We start from the raw sequence: 6,000 nt of genomic DNA, 5'->3' as shown, positions 1-6,000 counted from the left end.
CACAGAGGGAGTTATATGTGTAATTACCACGTGACCCCTGCTGACCCTGGCCGTCTCGTGTCAGCGGTATGTGTCGGCCGTGCCGCGCCTGCTACCGTCTTGTTAACCACAATGCCGAGGAGGGGACAGTATTTAGGGGTGAGACATGGACACTCAGCAGAGCATTAGCACAGTTCACACTGCTTGTCCATCTGCCAACCATCTAAACACACAAATACACACACAAGACCTTTTGAAATAAATAATTAGGTTTATTACTATGGGTTATTTTCTTCTGATAGTTTCAGTTTGATAAAGTGAAAGAGCTGAGTTTAAAATTGTTACTAAAACAGCACCTACAAATCAAGTCTAACAACACTAAAATCATTCAAATGTCTTTACATTTAGTTTAAAGCATTAAAATGACACAGCAAAAAGATTATAGTTCTGCACTATGAAAACTTTTTGTCTGTTCTACACAAAAAGGTAAAACAAAAAGCCAACTTTTGCTTTTACCAGCTTTTAAATAGTCTTTCACCTTCAACATTCATTTCCTATCACACCTTTCATTATATTTTATAATTGAGTGGAGTAGAATAGAGTGGACAGGAAATGATGGGGGACAGGGGTCAGGAAATATCGCAAGTTAGACCTGATGTGTTAGAGCATATGTGCCAAGTGCAATGACTATACATATATCTTATATTTTCAGTCTTTGCACAACTTCCATATTGCACACATTATTGAATTCATGACGTCGTTGTGTTGGGCTGATGCACCATGGGCAGTAATTTCAATAAGTTTTCAGAAAGCTGGTTTTGGATTTATGAGTAGCATAACATAATTTGAAGAAACTTTCCTGCTTTGTTCTACAACAAACACTGCTGTTCAAAAGTTTGGGGTTGAAAAGTTTTTAATGCTTTTGAAATACATCTCTTATGCTAACAAAGACTGCATTTCTTTTAATCAAAAATACGGTAAAAGCAGTAATACTGTGCAATATTATTACAATTTAAAATAACTCTGTTCTATTTGAGTATATTTTAAAATGTAATTTATTTCTAGGATGGCTGAATTTTCATAAGCCATCACTCCAGTCTTCAGTGTCACATAAACCTTTGCAAATCATTTAAAATGCTGGTTTGGTGTTGAAGAAACATTTCTTAGTATTATCACTTTGTTCTTTTTTTATTGAAGTCTCGGTTCCTTTTTTCAGGATTCATTGATGTATGTAAAGTTCAAAAGAACAGAATTTATTGGAATCCTTGTTGAATAAAAACCAGTTCCTTCCAAAAAGATCTTGCTGACCCCAAACTTTGAACAGTAGACTACATTGCAGTTGTAGTGCTTATTTAGCAACTCGTGTTCATGTTGTAGAGAAAAACTTAACCACAGACCTTATTTTACTTATAGAGCCAAAACCATCGTTCATAAAACCCCATATTTTTCCTGAGGCAATTCCCGAGGGAAGCCATAACTTGAAAATGCTAATTCTCTTCCATATTACAGGCCTACAAACAGAACATCTCTATATGTTGGCTAATTAAATGCAGATAGAGGCATTTAGCGCTGGTTTCTGATGAAAATATAACTTAAGAAGTTCAAAACTCCTCACGCAGCCTCAGACTTTAATAGCTGCAAGCAGCTCCGTGTATCAAAACACACCATCTCGTTCCTGCCAAAGCTATCAATGGTCCTGTCTGTCTTGCTGCGTTTCAGCCCATTGTGTTGTGAATTTGTAATTCTAGGCAATGGTGAATTGCAGTGATTATGTAGCCGTAATTTAACCAGGATGATGTGTTTAATTGAATTGTTGCTCCCTGATGTTTCTCTCTAGTGAGGATGCTGTTCTGTTGACAGATGTGTTTTGTCTGTGAATGCTTGTTGTTGTTTTCTTCTTTTCAGCCCTTGCTGTGTGCGTCTGTTTGCGCGCAACTACGCTTTTTACCCGAGTTTGTGACCTTGGATGTTTTCTTTAAATGTTAATGTCTAGACTTCGGATATATTTCTCTGTAGCGAGCATCCGAGGGCATTTTGCACTCGAGTACACAGTGTTGCCTTCATACCATTTTCTTTGGGTTGACGGCTATTTCTTCTGCAAAGTGCAGTGCTGAGAACCTATTTCACCGCAGTCGTCACCCTCCCCCACATCATCTTCTCTCCATGTAAACACACACTCGCTTTCCTCTTCCTCTCCTTCCACGCTCTCCCTTTCAGTCTCTAGACTCGTCCTCACCAGCCCCATCTCTGATATCCACTTTTCTCCACCTTCCCTCTCTCGCCATCTCCTTCTTTCTCTCCCGCTCATTTCCCTCCATCTCTGCGGAGGGGCAATTACCCCAGCGTCTCTAAACGCCGGCGATCTGAGCATCCTTGCGCTATGCATTGTCTGCAGCAATTTACCAGCCGCATCTCCAGATGAATGCCTCCATTCACAATTACACCCCCTCCATTAGCTGCTGTCGCTGCTATGTTTGGAGGGGGGGGGTTTGTTGTCTTGTTTTTTTTTTCCCTTCACGTCTGTTCAAAAAAAAAAAAAGCAATTAAATGTGGACAAAGCAAGTGAGGATGGAATTGTGCCCTCCTTTCCTCCTCCGAATCAAGAAACTCAAGTTTTTAGGCCTCATTTTGCAATCTCTTCTCTCTTTTGCTTCTGTTGGTCTCCTTTTTGGGTTTTGCACTTTTTGCGGATTGTTCTGTATTTTCATTTTGTGTCACTTTTTCAGAGGGCGGATGGTGACTTTACCTCTCTCTCAGGGTCACAAGAAACCATTTCCCGCCATATCTGACTGGCCTGTGACTTTGCGCGGACAACATCCCAGCAGCCCCAAAGTAACATTGAAGGTACAGTCCGACAGCCTGGGTTGCACTGAGTGATTTAGTATTCCAATAAATCATTGAAACAATCTAATTTCCTATAGATTTCAATTTCCCCTGAACAGATCGGCATTGATCGATTTCAGGTATAGAAACATGTCAGGCCTCTCTCAGGACTCTGTTGAAGGATTATCGGAGGTAGCTGCTTATTTTTTACTGTAGATCTGTACATCAGGACTCTTATCTTTGCAAAAATAGGTATGGCCAGACTAAATAGGGTTTTTTGCTTGTAGGAGACATCTTGAAGTGCTACTGTCTGATTTAGGTCCTTGTGAAGTAATCCCAGAAGGTGCTTTTTGGATGGGTTTGAAACGACTATTATGAAAGAGAAGAATCCAAGGTACTTCTTCTGGTCCAAAAAAGTTAAAAAGCCTCTATTCACATTCTGGCCATCTCAATAAACATTAAAAATGCCTAAAACTCTGCACACTGATGCATTTCAGCCTTCAGCCTTAATTCCTCTGAATTTCTGGCTTGTTGGGTAATGAATACAGCACATATTGGACAATAAATAGCAGTAGCAATAAATAACAAAAATACACATAATGCCACTCCTTTTGTATTTTAATTTAGAGTGATGGCATACGGTTTGGATAGTATTAGTCAAAGCTAGCTGTCAAAAGTTACAGTAAAGACTTAAGATTCTAATTCAAATAAATGCTGTTCATCAGAGAATCCTGAAAAAAGATTATCATGGTTTCCACAAAAATATCAAGCAGCACAACTGTTTTCAACATTGATAATAATAAGAAATGTTAAAATATAAGAATGGTTTTTGTTTGTTTGTTTTTGTTTTATTGTTTTTCTGAAGAACCATGACACTGAAGACTGGAATAATGTCTGCTGAAAATTTGTCATCACAGGAGTAAATTACATTTTAAAATATAGTATTTAAAATCTTACCACTCCCTAACTTTTGAACAATGGTGTACCTATTTCTTTTTTATAGAATGTTCTTATTTTATTTATTTGTGTAACTTATCTTGACAGGACATAAGATGTGGATTTAAACTCTGGTCATCTTGCAAATATGCAAGACCGCACAGCATATTGGAGCATGTGTAGCCATGTATCTGAATTTTTTATTGATTGTTTTCTTCAGTATAACTGGCATGCAAGATTTATGTTGATTGGCATTGCATTATCAGGATCAAGGAAATCCCATGATGGTTCAAAGTTCAGTAATATTGGCAACATCTTTATCAATATATAAATCAGCAAAAAAACAGCTCCTTGTCATTCATGGCTGTTTGGGTAACATTAGACATATTCCATCTCAAGTGCTTTCAGAGATGTTTTCTCCTCTGTGAAGTAAAGGTAGATGTCGGTTTATGTTGTGGAAGGCTGTATATCAGGTTTTGAATGTGTTGGGAGGCTGTTCGCCATCTCTCCTCCGGTTCTTCCCCCAGAGGCAGGAGCCTTATGGATCGCAGGAACGAGGAGGAGAAATAAATTGGAGAGTAGGATAAATCGATGCTTGACGGAGAGGCAAATAGACCTTCCAACCTCAGTCCAAACGCAGAGCTTTGGTTATTTTCCTTAGGGCTGTATTGGATTGGTTGACAGCGGCTGAGGAGAGAGCTCAGACAAGACTTGGCCTACAAATGATGTCCTTTGTTTTAATTCATTAATTTCATTAATGTATAAAGAACCTTTACCATTTTGGGGTGGACCTGGGTCCTTTCTTGGCAGAAGGGTGTCTGGAGTTTCAAAAAGCAATGCCAAATAGGGCATAATTTCACTGTACTGCATTTGGTTTGTTATAAATTCTTGAATCATGTTTTCCATATTCAAATACCTTCAAATTTTGTCCATTCAAGTCATGACTTGAACCCATAGAGCTGACACTCAAAACACTACAGTAAACATCAAGCGACAGAGTCGAGATCAACTGGTGCAAGCACAAATTTCAAGTCAAAGCTGCAGAGCAAACTTGTCCAAAGGGTCAAACTTTAGTGAGCAACTATGTGCATGTGGATTTGTTTGTTTGTGTGTGTGATGCAGAGTTGCACAGTCTGAGCTTATGCATTTTTAATTTATAGATGTAAAACTCTATCAAATAAAATAAAATTCATAAAAATATCTTAATTTGTGTTTTAAAGATTAACCAGAATTTTAATTTATGGGGGAACTAGCCCTTTAAGTCTCTTTTACATGAACATCAAAAAATAACTCCTTACTGTATGCCACATAATCTTACTTTTTTGTGTATATTTATATGATGATTATTAAATGATTACACTAAGTTTTACTATTAAAAGCATTCCAGACCATGATGATTATTTTATGGTCTTAGGTAGGCTGATAACCCGTATTTAGCTACATATGCAATCCACGCTACATTTAGGATCATAAGGCCATTTACACAGAAACTGTTCCCAGATGTAATTTCCAAGAGAACTTTCATCTGTAATCTTTGTCCAAACTTGCAGTGTTGTTCCACTGCGGGGTTCTGCTGCAATATTGATGTTTCAATTAGAACAGCGTTACATACCGCCGCAGCCTCGTAACACGGTGCGTCTCCAACCATCTGCTGCACTTCCACATATGAAGAACGAGACACGTGGGGCTAATCGAGCTGCACATGAGCGATGGGAGCAGGAGCTCATTCACATCTCTATACAGATCGAGAGGAATCTGTAGGCCCGGCATCTCAGGTAGGCAACCTGGCTACAAGTGAAGTTTATAGGCGCATTTCAACTGTCAACAAGTCTGCCCAGCTGATCTTACTCTCAGCTTACTCTCAGCAACTCTCATTTGATAACCAGATACACCTATAGAAAAGACATATAGACATATATGTCATATAGAAAAGTAACTTGTTGACACTTGAGAGACATTTTTGGGGGTTGTACATTTCAGTGTCTTTATAAGCCTTAAAGGTGCACTCATTAAGTTTTTCTTAACATTTAGCTGTCTGTTATTCATCCTAGTAGGACCAGTTGTTTTGACCTTTATACTGACTCCTATGGGTCTGGATGCATGAGGTTTGTTGCTATTGTTTTTACTTGGTGATAAGCATGGCTGCTTATGTGATTTCAACATGGTGGCTCACATGACAGGTAATAACCAGAATAAAACAGCTTTTTTGGAAGACTGACATGTTTAAATGTCTCAAATGAGTGCATATTAAGTGCTGTTCAT

Source organism: Onychostoma macrolepis, chromosome 16 (genome assembly GCF_012432095.1).
Source record: "Onychostoma macrolepis isolate SWU-2019 chromosome 16, ASM1243209v1, whole genome shotgun sequence".
NCBI lineage: Eukaryota > Metazoa > Chordata > Actinopteri > Cypriniformes > Cyprinidae > Onychostoma > Onychostoma macrolepis.
The sequence above is the reverse complement of the archived record's forward strand: the minus strand, read 5'-3'. Positions refer to the sequence as shown.